Source organism: Gorilla gorilla, chromosome 12, assembly GCF_029281585.2.
Source record: "Gorilla gorilla gorilla isolate KB3781 chromosome 12, NHGRI_mGorGor1-v2.1_pri, whole genome shotgun sequence".
Classification (NCBI taxonomy): Eukaryota; Metazoa; Chordata; class Mammalia; order Primates; family Hominidae; genus Gorilla; species Gorilla gorilla.
The window spans coordinates 92,874,535-92,889,886 of NC_073236.2; the positions used below are offsets into that span (position 1 = coordinate 92,874,535).

Genomic DNA, 15,352 nt, shown 5'->3' on the forward strand with positions numbered 1-15,352 from the left:
CTTCTCTTACCTGTGATTGGCTTAGGCATGGGCTTGTGACCCAATCCTGGCCAGTGAGATTCAAGAAGAAGTCTATAAGGGGTACTTTGGGAAGGTTTCTCATTTCATTCTCCCGAGACGCTCTGGATATTGTGCATGGAACCACTATAGGCATCCAGCTGCCAGCCTGAAGCTGACAGCAGCACTGAGGATAGCATCTGGGTCCTTGATGATGCCATTGAGCTGCTAAATTAACCTTTTCTGGAGCTAGCCTACCTTGCGGTTTCTTGTTATAGGAGATAATAAATTTCTTATTGGTTAAGCCCCTTTGAGTTGGGTTTTCTGTTAATGGCAGTTAAAAACATCCCTACTGCTTCTTGCCTCACTGAAAAAGGGGCAGGAAAAGTATGTTCTCTCTCCCACATTAGACGATCCCATAGCTGGGTGGCTTGGTCTCTGAGGTGTCATTGTCTTATAGCTTTCACATAGCAAGCTGTCCCTGCCACCACTCAGGGTGCAAACACATCCCTTTGATGGCAAGATGGGTGGGCTCATGTAACAGCCATTTTGCCCTCCCAACACACAGCCTGTTTTGCTGGATAAGGCCCATTAAGGCAGGTCTGTTCTCTCAGGCAGATGAAGTGATCTGAGGAAGTGTTTGTCCGATAAATGTCTCTCACTGCTTGTTTTATGAGTTACTTGGTATTATGAGATATGTTACATGCAAGCTTGTGTTGGACAACATCGATGAATTATTAAGTATCCACTATCTAGTTTTGCCTTGGAATGTCTTGTGCTCTCTGGATATAAGATGAGGACTGAAAACTCCACTGATCCCTGCTGGATATCTCTGGCTTAGTAATAATGAATGATGGGGACACTGCCCCATCTGGGACTTTCCCAGCTCAGCTTTTGCCTGAGGAAGGAGCTGATTAAAGTGGGACTGATTAATGTGGGATACTTTCTAGTGTCAAAAAGAGGAAGATTAAAGGGCTATACCTTCTCCCTCTCCCCCCCACCTCCAAGCCAGACAGCTGAGACCACTGAGATGCTTGGTCCCATGTCCGCTTCTGAGATGCTGAGTGGGAGGAGTGCAGCAGTGGTCAGAAAAAGTCCATTTCTGCCCAAGAGGACTCACAGCTTGCATCCCTTATTTGATTAACACATCCTAAACAAGTAGGCTTCTGTTAAAACCCTGCAGGTCAAAGAATTCAAGTCAAACAGCTCCCAGAGAAGATTAGGAAGACTGAAAATGGACCGTCCCCACTGCTGTCCACAATTAATTCCTTCTAGGGAGCTCTGTAAGTCCTAGGCTGAATCTGGGAGTCGCAGATGCCCTGGGGAGGTCAGGGCTGCAGGAGCTCCGAGTCCAGCTAAGCCCCAGTGGGGTAACAAAGATCTGCTCGCTTCAGGGCCAGACTCATCAGCTTGCAGACAGAGGTGGACCTAAGCCAGGAGAAGGCAGGGAGCTCTTTTGGACTTCACACAACCAGTCCTGTCGTCCTCATGAGGGCTTCTTGTTGCTTATGAAAATAGATCTTGTTTTCCTATAGGTGGTAAGTTCTTTCCCTGCTACCTTTAGCTGGAAGGAAACTCAGACCAGCAACTCAGACAGCAGCCTCTGGAATCTGCCTAGGTTCAAATCCTGGCTGCACCATGACTATCTGCATGTCCCTGGGCTTTATGTGACCACTCTGCAACTCGGCTTCTTGTCTGTACAATGTGGAGATCACAGCGTCCCTCATGGAGTGGCCAGGAGTGTTAAAGAAGGTGGCACAGGAGCCCATTCGGATCTGGCGCATGGTTGTGAGCTACTATGTGGGTATCACAAAGCTGGGCTGTCTCCCAGGACTTGGTGACCTGGTTGCTTTGAGGTTTATCTGCCTCCACCCCATCTGTCAGACACACCTGCATGTCTTGTGCTCAGAGCCCCGTCCTGACTCTCATTCCGCCCTCATATGGGCTTTGTGAGGAGGGTGGTCATGTGTTAATGTTTCCATTTGAGCAATTTCCAGAGGTTAAGAAGGTTTGGGGGCAGCTGAGCATGTGTCCCCATAGCAACCCTGTGAAAGGGGGATGGGTATGTCTTTAGAACCCCCCCATGTGGTCCTGCCTGCGGTCCCCATGAGAACAGAGGAGAACAGGCAGCACCTCCTAGTCTGCAAAACCAAGGTGTGGAGGGCCAGGGGCTGAGCAGGGAGGGGCCGACAGGGAGGATGGGCTGGTGGACAGTCCTGGGGCACCGGAGCAAGGGCTCCAGCCACAGAGATGGAGAGGGAGAAGGGCTGGGGCAGGCAGCCCACAGCCCCACCTGTCTCATCCAGTAGAGAGGAAACTCACATGCCTGTGAACCTAAGGCAAGAACACCAGGCAACGGATGTCACAAATGATGTCTCCCCAGGACTCTGGGGAAGAAGCAAGGGGTGAGGGATACTTAGGACAGCTCCCCTAGCTTTTGTTCCTCTCAGAGCTGTGCCTTGGGTGCCTGGACCCATGTTGAGACGGAATCCGGGGCTGGGGGAAGCACCCATCATACCCAGAAGGTCACGCTCTTGGTCTATCCTTTATCATGAGAGAACCCAGGGGCGAAGGGCACAGGAGACACGCATATCTCTTCTCTGATGGAGCTTAAGCAATTCAAGGGTGCTGCCTGCCCCTGTCCACCACCCTTCTGCCCCAACAGCCTCCCTGCCCTCAAGCTAGATTAAGCTGTTTCGTCTGAAAAGTCTGTCTCTGGATTGGCTCTTTTTAGTCTAAAACAACATAACCATATCGGAAAAAAAAAATAAATAAAATAAAAGCTTGGGGAAAACAAATCAGCTGCAGTCCTACCAACCATTGTCATTGTTTCCCTTTTCTCCCAATCTTGGTCCAGATGTTGGCCTGCCTTCACCATGCTGTTCTGTGTCCTATTTGTGAACCTGGTGTTGTCAGGAGCCTGGGTCATCCATCTGAAGATACATTACCTCGACTCCACACTCCTCCCAGGTGTGCAGACACCCCTGTCTGCTGCTCTGGGCCTACTCTCCACCTTCGTCACCCTGCTCTGGACCTGGGAGGCTGGCCTGTCTTGACTGTACCCACTCACACCCCTGCCCTCTGGCCTTGGTGGGGTTTGGCCAGTAGGGAGCCCCAGCCAGAGGCAATAAGGAGGAAGGAAGGAGGTTTGGGGATTCATTGTATCTGCTCGCTAGGGCTGCCATCACAGTGTACCGCAGGCTCAGGGCCTTAAACAACAGAAATGGATTCCTTTCGGTTCCGCCTTCTCCCTGTGTCCTCACACAGTCTCTCCTCTCTGTGTGTGTGACCCTGGCGTCTCTTAGTATGTCTGGATTACCTCTTCTTCCAATGACACCAGTCAGATTGGATGAGGGCCTCAATTTTTAACTTATTCATTTCTGTCTAAGCTCCATTTTCAAACACGGTCACATTGTAAAGTACTGGGGGTTACGGCTTCCACATATGCGTTTTGGGGGAACAATTCAGCCCCATAACATCACCTCCCTCCTTCCTCCTTGTGGGGTCACTGAGGACCGGCTGTGTCCTATGACAGAAGGTCACAGCTTTGTCAGGCAGCATCCCAGCTCCCTTGCCCCTACCACTTTCTCTCTTTCCCCACCTGCCCCCAGCCAGGTGGAGTTAACGGTGCTGAGCTTTCCCGCCTCTGAGGACTGCACTGCATCTGGTTTCCCCCAAGCCCACCCATACCTTTGTAAAATGGTCCCTCCGTAACTCTGCTCACTCATCCACTCTGAGTGGTGCTGTTTCCTGCTGGCCCTGCCTGACATCCAGGTATGTTAGCCCTCCAGGCTGCTCTGAGGATTTCCATGAGGTGGGGCTGGGGGCCACCCCCAGTTCAGCTCTCCCTCGCTAGGAGATTCTGCCCTGGTCACTTACTAAAGGCATGAAGGTCAAGAGGGGCATGACTTTATGTGATAATAGAGCAAATGACTAAAACACAACGTCCTGCACCTCCAAGACTCCGGCGTGAGGAATCCTCCGTGAATGCTCCTTCACAGACACTTGCTCGATGCCTGGATGTCCTACTGGGCAGCTCCTGTCTCCTCCAGCTGCCAGCCCCCAGTCTCTCAAATTCCCGCTACTTCTTTTAATTCAGTAGCCATCCCCCTTCTTCACATTTTAGCCCATCAGGGCCATTCCCTGGGGGCTTCACATTTCACACCAAAGAGGCCTCCTAGTACTGGGCCAAACAGATGCTCTCTATGGGAGACTCTGCACCATCTTGTAAACCAGCGATTCTCCTCCTTCTGCATTATGGCCTCTTTTTACCTCATATAATCCCATGACCCTCTTTATATGTATTGTGTAGTCTATGACATTTGGAAGAGGTAGCCTGCCTCTGTTTATCTGTCCAGGCACCCTGTTGTTGGATATCTATGGCATTTATACTTTGTTAAACACATTTTTAGATCCAATTCCTCCTTTCTTCATTTCCCAGTTCTCAGGCATCGTGTATGGTTAAAATTAGGAGATGCTCAAAGTATGATTTCACAAATCACATGGTTTATTGCCCTACAAAGATGATATTTTTCCTAGGTTCACAATGCTTAAGGAGGGGGAGAACAACATGAACAAATCTCACAGGGAATGCGCTGGGTAGACAGGGTGTATTAGTCACAGGGTGAGTGAGTTCCAAAGTTACTAAAGTCTACTTGCTCAATTAGGATGGAAGCAGGCCTCTGTGGAGAGCGAAGTCTCATTAAAATGTGGTGTGTCTCTTTTATAAGAGCAGCTCTTGGGAGAGAAGCTGTCCAGCGCAACGGAGATTCACAAAGACATATATGGTCCCTCAACGCTAGAGGGTGGCACTGGTGTTTGTGGGCGATGCTTCCAAGTTCAAAGGCTAGCAGGGTGGGGCCCTGTCGAAGAGAGGCTGACAGAGCGTAGCTTGCCACAGCCCAAGCTCTCAAAGTGTCTGTCAAACCCTTAGGTTTTTACATAGTTTGAAGTTCAGTGGTTGAGGTCAGTAGCTCACCTGTAGGATCTGATAAGGTGTGATGTCACATTCTTGAGGGGGGAAGGATTACACTCCAAGTTCTTGTCATAGCAAAACATGTTACTCAAGCTATGGCCGTGCTTGGAATCATTTCCAAGTTCCATAATGTCAGGAATGCTGCAGTGGTCTGTGTGTGTGGTTTCAGTCACCTTCCACATAGAAAGCTTTGACTTCCCCTGAGTTATTTTGAGCAGATGGTTATAGGTGGTTCTTGCTCAGGACCGTCGTTCAGATGGACTCACGCAGACTAGAGATGCTCTCTTAAGACCTTGGAGCTCATCCGAAAGGGAACACCTCATGGATCTGCTGAATGTGAAGTCCATGCCGAAGGAACCATGGCAGGAGGAGCTGTGTCACCAAACATTCTGATAGCTGCTCCTTGCTTTTCAGGCATTTCTGTGTAACATCCTACAACTCATGTAACAAGACAGTGAGCAATGAAAACCCTTGTTGTGTTGAGCCTGACAAAGGTGGAATTCCCCAAAGTCTGGCACAAACACCAGTCACGTGGTATCCTCCCCTAAAAAAGTGTTGAGTGGTCAAGGAAGTTTGGAAAACACTTTACCCACCATTAATGCATTTAGTGAAGTCTCAGAATCATGTATAAACATATTCTTTTTTTTTTTTTTTTGAGACAGAGTCTCACTCTGTCACCCAGGCTGGAGTACAATGGTGCGATCTCAGCTTACTGCAACCTCCACCTCCGGTTCAACCAGTTCTCCCATCTCAGCCTCCTGAGTAGCTGGGGTTACAGGCACGCGCCACCACACGCAGCTAATTTTTGTTTTTGAGACAGAGTCTCGTTCTGTTGCTCAGGCTGGAGTGCAGTGGTGCAATCTTGGCTCACTGCAACATCTGCCTCTTGGATTCAAGCGATTCTTCTGTCTCAGCCTCCTGAGTAGCTGGGATTACAGGCATGCACTACTACACCCAGCTAATTTTTGTATTTTTAGTAGAGGCAGGGTTTCACTACGTTTCCCAGGCTGGTCTTGAACTCCTGACCTCATGTGATTCACCTGCTTCAGCCTCCCAAAGTGCTGGGATTATAGGCGTGAGCCACTTGCCCGGCCAATTTTTGTGTTTTTAAAAGAGACGGGGTTTTGCCATGTTGGCTAAGCTGGTCTCGAACTCCTGGCCTCAAGTGATCTGCCTGTTTTTGCCTCCCAAAGTTAAATATATTCACTTTTAAAATCCAATATTTCCCAAACTTATTAGTTTTAATGTATACAAAACACCAATTAACATCTCACAAAGCTCGAGAGTCATGGAATAGACTTTAAGAAACATTGCCCTAAGATCCTAGAAATCTTTGATCACTTTTATCAAAGATGGTCCTTGCTTTATAATAATCCTTTGAAAATTGTTGACATAGATATGAGAGTTAACTAGAGTGTTGGATTAATGAGGCCACCCTCATCCTTCAGTTGGTCTAATCAGTGGTAGCCCTGCAGTATAGAGTAACACAGGAGAAAATACTAATTAGGTCAAGGAAGGCTTAAAGTCTGAGTGACAGGTTGCATTTTTACTGCTACACAAATAAAGAAGAGGTTGGGAATATTTGGGACCTACTGTGACTCTTTTGAGAGAAAATCAACAAGGAAGACTTGTAGTCTTCTTCCAGACTTTTCCTTACCACCGTTTTTGAAGCCTGGCTCCTGAAATGGGGGACAGGGGCTATATTCTTAGATTTCCATCTAATAGGTCACCTGGCACTGTCATGCTTAGGCAGTGCAGAGGCAGCCTGGAGTGCAGGCTCACCTTTCCAATTCTATTTATTTATTTTTGAGACAGAGTCTGGCTCTGTTGCCCAGGCTGGAGTGCAGTGGCATGATCTCAGCTAACTGCAACCTCCGCCTCTTGGGTTCAACCAATTCTCCTGCCTCAGCCTCCGGAGTAGCTGGGACTAAAGGCACCCACCACCATGCCCAGCTAATTTTTTGTATTTTCAGTAGAGATGTAGTTTCACCATGTTGGCCAGGCTGGTCTTGAACTCCTGACCTCAAGTGATACACCCACCTCGGCCTCCCAAAGTGCTGGGATTACAGGGTGAGCCACCGTGTCCAGCTCCAATTTTCTTCAGAACAGAGGTGTGTGAAGCAGATTGTTCCAACTCTATGCCATTTTAGTGCCTACATTGCCTGAGATGGTTTTCCTAGGTGCCAAACAGGACACAGCACGGTCACAAGTGCTGCAACCTACCTCCTTCCCTACCCTCCTACTCCCACCCTCAGCCCTAGTCCCAGCCTTTCCCCAAGGTCAGGACACTGCAGAGAGAGGCTGGTGAGGGTATTCAAGCTGTAGCTCCTGGAGGCAGAGGCTCAGGAACCACTAACTTCCCATCAACCCTGGAGCTGCAGCAGGGAGGTATTGACTGCTCCCTAACAAGGGACCCACCTTAGAGAGATGGAGAGAAAAGGGAGGGGAGCAGGTAAGATACAAGGTCTGAAATGAAAAGGTCAAGAACTGGAGGTGTGTGGCTGGTCTGGGCACCCACTCCATGCATTTCCAGGGGAGATTGACCTGAGGCAGGCACAGAACTTTCCCCAGCTTCCCACTGCAGCAATCCCTCAGTCACAGGTGAAAAGGCTGCCTGGCAGTGGGTGCTCGAGGAAGGCTTTTGAGTCACCTAGAGGGGCTCCCCGCCCATGGGGCTGACCTTGTGCACACAGGGTTCCTTGAGAAGCTGCTCGTTTAGCTGCAGGGAGTTGCAGGGATGTGCAGGTGTCTCCGGTTCACAGCTGCAGAGTGAGAGGCAGGGGACAGCAGCAGTCCCAAAGAGGAGGGTTGCAAAGAAATCAGAGGAGGAGCGAAGGTGCTCACAGCCAACAGGGGCTATGCAGAGAGACAATGCAGCTTTTGGAGAGGGGCAGGGAGACAGCACAATACTCTCAAGCCCGGTGGCATTATTCGAAGGACCTCATAAAAATAGCAATAAAAACAGTAATAAGAACCATGACAATGATAATGAGAACAATAACAAAATAATCATAATAGCTTCTGCCTCATTCATTTATTCAAGTAATATTTGTGGAGGCCCTACTGGGTGCCAGACACATGCTGGGCACCCAGCATACAGGGAGGCAAGTCCCTGCCCTCCTGGCACTTACAGTCCAGTGTGGAATCCAGTGAGCTTGCAAGGACTATACATAATCATGCACCATGATGGTGGTGACATTTATGAGAGAGCCTCCCTGAAAGGACTGTGTTCTTCACCTGCACTGCCTCACTGAATCCCCACAACGAATCTCTGCGGCTAGTGCTTTTACAATTCTGTTTTTCTGTTTTATAGTGGAAGAAGTGGAGGCTCAGGGAGATGAAACCCCCTTCCTTCAGACATAAAGTCAGTATGTGACAGTGTGGACAGATATGGCCCAGTTACCAGCCCCGTTTCGGCAGCTCTTGGAGGGGAGGCTAAGTTCTCACGCAAAGGTGAGGAGGGTAGAACGTGCCAGTGGAGGTCAGCAGGTAATGGGACAGGTAGTGCCAGGCATCAAGCGGCCACACACAGAAGTCAGGCCCAGGCTCCAGGAGTCTGGGGGTGAGGCTGAGGCCGTGGGGATGAATTGTGTCCAGGATGCTTTCATCCTCCTTCTCTCACCTCCCCTTGGGGCCCAGGACCTGTTCTCTGCACCTCCACGCAATCTCCAGTAGATCCCCCCGAGCTATGGGCTGACAGGAGGGTTTTCTTGCCAGGGGGATTTGCATTCCACAGGAGATGCGTGAAGACCTTTGTACATTGGTAAACCAGACAATGTTGGGTGTGACTAAAGTCTGAAAGTAGGAACCTGCTGGACATTTGGGGCAGGGAGGGGGGCAACCTGGTGGGGCAGGGTCCATGTGCATTGGGGAGAGAGGAAGGTTGAAGGAAGATTGGGTATAACCTTAATTGCCAGCATGAAGCCCTTGACTTTATCCTGTTGCCAGCGGAGCCATGGATGGCATAGGCTGGACTGCCCTGACAGTGGATCACTGGTACGATCCAGCTGGAGGCCTTGGGCCTCTAGGCAGGGCATGGTGTGGGAGAGTTGGGTTGGTGTCAGAGAACTCTGGGCTTCCTATAGATGAATCCAAGGGCCTTCTCCTCGGAGGGGCCCACTCGCTCCCAAAGCCTAGCCCACCTTCCCCAAGCTGCCCCCTTGTCAGCTCTGTGTAGACACCAGGCTTCCCTGCAGGGATTTGCTTTTTGCCAATAACAGAACAGGGAGAAAAAAATTTCAAGCTCCCTGGAGAGGGATAACTGGTTGTATCTGAAACTCAAGGGATTGGCTAATAGTCCTCTAAGGAGGAGGGTGACATCAACACCTTAAATTACTCACCTGGTATAAAATGGCCCCAGTCCCTCCAGCCTAGCAGCTGCTCATCATTGGCTATACATTGGAATCATCTGAGGAATTAAAAAAAAAAAAAAATATATATATATATATATGTGCCTGGGCCCCATCTCCAGAGATCCTGATTGATTGGTCTGGGGTGTGGCTGGGATTGGGGTTTTAATCTGTGCAAAGGGCTGAGGACCACGGCCTCACAGACTTCTGCAGCGTGGTAGTTGGAGGTGCCACTGAGGTTGGTCACAGCTCTTTCAAATCAAGGTACTTCCTGGAGACCTCAGGGGCTGATTCTTGCTATACGAAGTGATTGTATTATTACAGTTCCTGAAATGCCCTGAGGTCCTGGGAGGAGAGTTCTGGATTCTCACCAGAACATTCTGAGACCTGACCTGAAAGGGCCCTGTCCTCAGCCTCCTGCCCCCTCCTCTTCATCATGACTATTCTTTCCTGCCCTGACGTGGGATTCTCACTCCATTCTGCCTCCCAAACCATTTATTTTGGACAATCATTAAAGATAAATGTTTAAAAAATCATCTAAGAAAACATGTGTATCCCACTGGAAATTTCAAGGCAATGAGTCATCACACTCCTGGTCCCCCTCAAATTCCCGTCTCTTATGTAAGGCTGAGTCATTTTTTTGTGAGGTCCGTGCATTGCAGAAAAAAATTGGAAGGCTCTCAAGATGAGTGAGTTTGTATGTGTGCGTGTGTGTGTGTGTGTGAGTGAGAGAGAGAGAGAGAGAGGGATTGATTCACGTTATTTGCAGCTTTAGGGGACTGATGGTACCCCTGAGTTAACATCAGAGATTCCTCATCCCCTATACTCATTCTTTTTCTCTCTACTTCAATTTCCATCCGGTGATGTTTTTGCTCCAGAGTGCAAATGTGAGCCTTTGTCATCCTGCTGTCCCGGCTCAGGACCACTGTCTGTCGTGGGGCCTGAGGACAGGCCAGCCCATGGAGAGGGTGCTCCACTCCCCAGCATGCACATCCTGAGCAGGCCCCAGAGCCCGAGAGGTGGATGAACTATGTCTGGGGTCTAGCTTCCAGGTCTGGGTTCTGGTTATTTCTGATTTTTCTCAGAAAAATACAGAGGTTGTAGAGCAGGGTTCAGGAGAATAAAGAACCGCAGGTATTTCAAGGAAGCAAACTGAGGGAGCCCATTCCCTAGAGGAATGAGGTTGCTTTTTGGGAGTTTGACCATAAAATTGACACATAGAAATCAAAGCAGACAAAGGCCAAGCCATGCTAAAAAGAGACAGAATGGGGCCCAGGCCAGTGAGACCTGCATATCTAAAGGAAAAGATGCCAGTCAGAAGGGTTCAGGTCTGCAGCAGAGAAGTAGAAAAGAGCCAGTCCTAGGCACACGGCCACACCCATCCCACACTGCCTGGGGAAAGGGATTCCAGTGTCCCCACTGGCAATGGCATGTCTCTGTTGGGGAGGTGCATGCCTCCCACTTTTGTAGCCTGAGATTTTCAATCATTTGCACTCAGTAAGGAAAGGCTCTGGTTCTGAGCCCAGAAGCCCAGGCCTGGCTCCTTAAGCATTGTGCCTACAGGAAAGGGAGGGACTGCATGTAGGGACGAGAGAGCAGCCAGCTGCTCACCACTTTTCTTGTGAATGAACAAAGCCACTGTATTAGTCCATTTTCACACTGCTGATAAAGACATACCCGAGAATGGGTATTCACAAAGGAAATTCACAAAGGAAAGAGGTTTAATGGACTTACAGTTCCACGTGGCTGGGGAAGCCTCACAATCATGGTGGAAGGCAAGGAGGAGCAAGTCACATCTTATGTGGATGGCAGCAGGCAAAGAGAGCTTGTGCAGGGAAACTCCCATTTTAAAAACCATCAGATCTTGTGAGATTCATTCACTATCATGAGAACAGTGCAGGAAAGAACCGCCCCCATAATTCAATCACCTCCTACCAGGTTCCTCCCACAACACACGGGAATTGTGGAAGTTACAATTAAAGATAAGATTTGGGTGGGGACACAGCCAAACCATATCATCCTTCTGGTTTGATACAGTGTGAGCTAATGTTGCATGAATTCCTCCCTTCGTCACCATGAGACCACCTCTCACGGATGAAATATAATCAGGAGAGAACCTAGAGGGGGTGAGGCCATCAGGTGAATACCGTTCCTTGGGATCCATCGGCCTCCCCAGAGGGGTCCTTGGCTTTGTCAGAAGCCTCACCCCTTTCTTTTAACTTCCTGAGCTGTGCTGTCCAATATGGTGGCCACTGGCCCCATGTGGTTGTCGAGCACTTGAAATGTGGTCAGTCTAAACTGGCATGTGGTGTACATGTGAAACACATGTAAAATTCTGAAGACTTGATGGGAAAAAAATGAAGAATATCTCATTAATAATTCTCCATACTGATTGCACATTGAAATAATATTGTGGATATATTGGGTCAAATAAACAATATTATTAAAATTAATCTCACCTGCTTCTTTTTACCTTTGATCCTACCCAAGGCCTGCCAGAATGAAAATAAAGAACAAAGACAACAAAGAAAACAGCTGCCAGGAACAGGATCTTGGGAGCCAAATATCAGGTGGGTGGGTGGTCACTGCCCCCAACATTGTACTGGGCGAATAGTGTCCCTCTAAAACTCTTGTCCACCTGGAACTTCAGCATGTGACTTTATTTGGAAATAGGGTCTTTGCAGATGTAATTAGATAAGATTTTACTGGGTTTGGCTGGTTATAAATCCAATGACCGTTCTCTAAGTCCATGTAAAGACACAGAGACACACGCGAGAGGAGGAAGGCCATGTGGTGATGAAGGCAGAGGTGGGAATGATGCAGCTACAAGCCAAGGAAAGCCAGGGATTGCCAGCACCAACCCCAGCTGGGAGGAGGCACGGAGGGGTGCTTCCTGTAAACCAAAAAGTATCTGAGTCAGGTATTAATCAATGTAGAGGTTTATTTTGCCAAGGTTAAGGACACATGCCTAGGAGACAGGTCTGTGCCTTTCTCCAAGGATGATTCTGAGGGCCTCAATATTTAAAGGAGAAAAGCAGGCTCAAGGGAAAAGAGGTCACATAACTGAATCCATGTGTTGCAAGAGAAAAGGAGTAGGTAGGGGAATGGTCAATTATGTATTCCTCTCAAGCTCACCATTAGATAAGGTGAACATAGAGTAGCTACTGTGGAGATATTTTTCTTTTTATCTGTAGCTATCTGCTCAGGAAAAAAAAAAAGGCAGCTTCTTCTATGACTCAGCTTTCAGCTTAATATGTTTTTCTTTTAGCAGGGTGAATTGGGGTCCCAAGTTTTTCTTTTCTTTGGCAGAGTGAATTGGGGTCCCAAGTTTGTTCATTCTTTCTTGCTTGCTTGCTTGCTTTCTTGCTTTTTTTTTTTTTTTTTTCAGGGTCTCACTCTGTCACCCTGGCTAGAGTGCAGTGGTGCAATCTCATCTCACTGCAGTGTCGCCCTTCTGGGCTCAAGTGATCCTCCCACCTCAGCCTCCTGAGTAACTGGGACCACAGGTGCATACTACCACACCTGGCTAATTTTTGTATTTTTCGTAGAGACAGGGTTTTGCTATGTTCCCCAGGCTGGTCATGAACTCCTGAACTCAAGCAATCCCCCTGCCTTGGCCTCCCAGAGTGTTGGGATTACAGGCGTGAGACACCATGCCCGGCCTGGGCTCCCAAGTTTTTACTTTGCTTTCACATTCCCTGGAGTCTTCAGAGGGAGCATGGCTCTGTTGACACCGTGATTTCTGACTTTTGGCCTCCAGAACTGCGGGACAATACATGTCTGTTGTTTAAAGCCACCCAGTTTGTGATAATTACAGGAGCCCTAGGAAGCAATATACTTAGTATGGAAAAACAATGTGAAATTTCTCATTAGTAATTTTTTATGTGAATTAAATGATTGATTTGATAATATTCATTTGGGTTAATACAAATATATTGGATTAAATAAAATATAGTATTAAAATGAATCTCACTTTTTTTTTTACTTCTTACAAAATATAGTAATTAGAAAACACTAGGTTGCATGGGTGACTCATTTATGGCTTGCTGTATATTTCTATTAGACAACGCTGTTCTACAGTGTACAAAACAAGGGACTCTGAGGTCCCTGTGTGTGAGACCCTGCACCTCTTCCTCTGGAGAAGACAGAGTGCAGAAGCTTTTAAAACAGAAGCCCTGGCCAGGCACGGTGGCTCACGCCTGTAATCCCAGCACCCAGGCCGAGGTGGGTGGATCACTTGAGGTCAGGAGTTCAAGACCAGCCTGGCCTACATGGTGAAACCCCATCTCTACTATAAATACAAAAATTAGCTGGGCGTGGTGGCGGGTACCTGTAATCCAAGCTACTCGGGAGGCTGAGGCAGGAGAATGGCTTCAACCCAAAGGCGGAGGCTACAGTGAGCTGAGATCACGCCACTGCACTCCAGCCTGGGTGACAGAGTGAGACTCTGTTTCAAAATAAATAAATACATAAATACATAAACAAACAAACAAAACAGAAGCCACACAAAGGCAGGAAAGGTTTTTCCACAAAGTCCAGCAGCAGTGTCCCCAGACACGAGGAAATATCAACATTTCAGCCTGAGGTGAGACCTGCAGGAGAACGGAAGCCCCTGGATAGGCTGGGAAGAGGAATCAGGAAAAGTCTTCTATTACAAGTGGGATAAGAATCTTGTGCCACTCCTGGCCAGGGTGGGCTCTGCCTTTGAGAACAATCACAGGGCCCCAAAAGGGAACCCTGTGCAGAGAAGGCCAGGGTAGGTGGAAGGCTGGACGGACACAGGGAATGCTCCTGTCTCCTTTGAGGAGGGCCGGAGCTAGAGCCCCACACCTGCTACACTTTCAAAGGCAGCAACCCAAAGCCGGGCCAAGGTTCTAGAATCCTGCCGGCATGGCTTTGCTGGCCGTAGGCTGTGTGGGAGTGGGGTCTTGGGGTTACCCAAACAGCTCATTGGCTGTGGAGTTGGGGGTGTGGGGATGGAAGGTGGAGAGAGGGAAGCCACCTGGCTTAGCCAGACCTGACTCATGTTTTCCTTGGCTAGAGCTGGGATTCCTTTCAAGGTTTCTGTCCCAAGATAGCATGGCTGACTGAGCCAGGCAGCGGCTGGATGCTGTATTTCACTGCTTGTCCAGGCTGAGAGGAGAACCAAAGATTGTCCCAGAATGTGCATGGTATGAAGGTCTCCCTTGGAGCTTGAGATCCCAGCAGGAGCTATTAGATTGCCTTTGGAGGTGGGAGTTCAAGGGGGTAGGAGTTAGATGAGGATGTGACCCAGGACCCCCAAACAGCCCTCACTTTTCTGGGGGCCCTGGGATGCAGAGACGCAGGCCAGGCTGGTCTGGTTCTTTTTCAGGGATCCAAGGAAGCCCGGAAGTGACCTTGAGACCACTCTCAGGAGGCCCTGTCAGAAGAACCCCTCCCTCTCTGCATAAAGGTAGCGCTGGTTTTATTGTTGTTGTTACTGTTATATGGCTTCCCCGAAAACACCCAGACAGGTTTAAGAGCGCAGCTCACCCAAATTCCCCCATGCAAGCCATCTGTACCTAATCAAGCCTCTCTGTGTTTGCTTTGAGGGATACCTGGTTGCTTTTTCTGAAATCCCTTCTCCAGGAAACTGGTCCCAGCTCAAATGCCAGCTCATTCCAGGAAGACTAATACAGCAAGTTATTTTTTCTATAGATATTTACCAAGTGCCGCAAAGCCACGTGTCAGACCTCATCTAGGGACCAGGGCATAGCAGTGAACAGCACTTCATGAAACTCCATCCCATTCTGCCTTTCTGGGTATAAATGAAGGAGTCCTCAGAGGGTGGGGTGGTGCCTGCAAGGAGGCTGCTCAGGGAGCATGTGTTTTGACCAGTGAACAACCGGCTGGACCAAGGGGTCAGGCTCTAGTGGTGGCGTTGGACCCTGACTCAGCACTGTGTCAAAGCAGTGGTGAGAGGTCCCTGCCTGCGTGTTCATTGGCGGCAGGGTCTGCATGCCTCCGCCTGCTCTCAGCAAGGAGCCCACTTTCCTCTCTGGGCTCAGCT

General features: G+C 48.9%; 1 long non-coding RNA gene across 2 annotated transcripts; it reads right to left on the bottom strand.

Annotated features, from left to right (window-relative positions):
- Window positions 1-4,481: 4,481 nt before the first annotated feature.
- On the bottom strand, window positions 4,482-11,230 carry LOC129531587 (uncharacterized). Of its 2 annotated transcripts, XR_010129982.1 has the most exons (4): window positions 11,056-11,214; window positions 9,313-9,380; window positions 7,653-7,912; window positions 4,482-7,148 (listed from the first exon to the last, which is right to left on the bottom strand). It is a non-coding gene; the product is annotated as an uncharacterized lncRNA (long non-coding RNA). The 2 variants fall into 2 exon arrangements; XR_008676861.2 differs by having other exon boundaries at window positions 4,482-7,912; window positions 11,056-11,230.
- Window positions 11,231-15,352: the final 4,122 nt, after the last annotated feature.